The sequence below is a fragment of the Semicossyphus pulcher genome, unplaced genomic scaffold (genome assembly GCF_022749685.1).
Source record: "Semicossyphus pulcher isolate SPU_LCO1_2020_fin unplaced genomic scaffold, fSemPul1.0.p SCAF_2, whole genome shotgun sequence".
In the NCBI taxonomy this organism is placed as follows: domain Eukaryota; kingdom Metazoa; phylum Chordata; class Actinopteri; order Labriformes; family Labridae; genus Semicossyphus; species Semicossyphus pulcher.
In genome coordinates this window covers 15670688-15673201 of record NW_027211693.1, presented here as the reverse complement: position 1 = coordinate 15673201, position 2514 = coordinate 15670688, and positions in this window count along the sequence as shown.

Sequence of the window (2514 nt, the reverse complement as noted above, 5' to 3'; positions counted from 1 at the left end):
ATGTCAACAAACACTTTCACAGGATAAGAGTTACATATTTGTACAGCAGCGACTAACACCCTGACAGCACCTGGAGTCTATGACTTGAGTTGAGTGTGTGTGGTATTAACGCAGTCAGCTGAGGACGGAGCTTGGGTGCCCATGTGAGTCTCATTACGGTCAGGGACTAAGTGAAGGAATTCTGAATAATGGGAAGTGAGCTGCCTGCTTCTGGTAGGAGCTTTCTCCCTCACGCTAGCGCACGCCACAACCCGCTACAAACACAAACTACACTGACTGTTTGACACACCCACCACTGTCACTCACAACATCCCCTTTCATAAAACGCTCCAGCTGCAAAGACCCGGGTTCAGATCCTGCTTATGTAACGCTGAACCAAATCATTACACAGCTCCATGGGCCAGCAGCACCGTCCTGTCGCCGCATTTCTGTCCTCTGAAGAGTCACTGATCCATGCAGCAGTTCACTTTCTACAGACGGGCTGCAAGACACCTGACACTGAACATTGTTTGGGACTATAGCATGCAACTTTTGTGCTATACTTTAACACTGGAAACACCTAGACTTTCACCTGAAAATCTTATTTTTCTGATAGGACTTTGATGTAACACTTGAGAAATACAAGTCGCAAACCAGAACTAACATTACTAACTATTACTGTTTGTTAATGTGACCCTATTGTGATCTAATTTCTTGATACAACAAGTAGATTTAGTAAACATTATTCATATGAGTTAATCTGCATTTAGCAAGCCATAAAAAAACCTTACTCAACCTTTAAACATTTAAAGAAGCACCTCTATTTGTTGCAAGCCAATTAAAAGCAGCAGAAAATATAAAACTGTTACCCAATAAGTAGACCTACCAAGAAGAGTAGTAAAGACTCTTTAGATATACCACAGGAAAAACAACCAAAATGTCTGATTTCATACAGAATAAACCAAAAGCTAAAGGAAGAAAATGCTGCAGATGAACACGTTAAATCTCCAGGTGTTTACAGCTGCTTCAAATCTCATTTTCCTCCCACTATGTTTACCTACTACATGACAACATACTACATAAATGTTCAGGCTCTCTGATACTTACATAAACACACCACTGCGCTCAATAAGAGACAGTAGTCTGGGCTCCTTCTGGCCAGCCCTCAGCTCCTGACCTCTCACAGTGTGAACATCACAATCAAGGAATTATTTTGACTGGATGAGAAAGGTGCCTGGACATCGCGAGCACCGAGTACCTTATGTTACAAACTTCATGGTCATCTTAGCCTTTAATTTAGTTCAAATGTGTATGGTTAGCGTGAAAATACTTAGAGGTGATGATCTGTGTTAAAGAAGAAGCCATGCTTATAAAAAAATTAGGAGGCAAATGAATGTGAAAATGGCAATACATAAGGCAGTGAAAAAATTGAGAGAAAGCAGTGTAGTGGCTGTTAGTGGGAGCAAATAAAGCTTAGTTATGGCTAACGTTAAACAAGTTGCCTTAATTAGCTAAGTATGGATGAGACTGGTTATATTGGTGGGGTTAATAAGTTAGGTAGCTTAATTAAAAGTCTACTGTAGTTATTAAAGAAGTGGGCAAATAAAATAATACAAGTTAACCATCTAGCTACGCAAATGCAGTTATGATTAAGGAATATTGTTATCAAATAAATCCTTAGTTAGCTGACGAGATTCAGTGAAGCTAACGATAGCAACGAGCTAAAGCAAACTGGAAAAATGGTTGGAACTTAATTCAAAAAGGATATTGCCAAGCACTCCTCTTCGCATATCCCCAAAGTGGACTCCATTCTTACCGATGAAGAATAAACAGTTATATATCATTGGCTAGAGACCCTGTGTCGGCTCAGTCCAGACACGGACAGAGAAAGTTAAATCCCCACCCGGTGCGGCGGCGGCGGCGGCCTTCCGGGTGACAGCTGTTCAGCTTTGGATGCTAATGCTAACTGCTTGTTAGCTTGTTAGCCAGATGTTGTTGTTATTGTTGCTGTTTGATAGGGTCACAAACATAGCAGAAGGGATCGAAATATTCCGGTTAGAGCGCCTTTGTGTCCTAAACCTTAAATATCCGGTTCTCTTCTGTTCAGGGACCGGGCTGGTCAGACTACATGGTTGGCAGATTTGAGCTAATAACGCTCCAGCAGAGAGTTTACAGCTATGTGGACTCCCTCCCACTCCTGTCCCTCTCCCTTCGTCGGTCCGGCTTCTTCATCTGGATGTTTAACGGCGGTTTGCAACAAGTTTAAGAGGATTAACGCCACCTTCTGCCGCGGAGTAAAGGTAGCATCTATGCCACAAATACCATCAAAGAAAAACTGCACAATTATGCGGTAAGTACATCATTATTTTAATATAGAACAAGGTTGTGTCATGCTCAACAGATTGGGATTAGTTTGTTGCATTCAAACAGAGTGGTGATTGCTGCCTCAGCCCCTCTTCCCCGAACCTCCCACCTCACCTTTCTGCCAATAACCCCCTTTGGGCGATAACCTTCCCCAATCAGAACACCTGAACT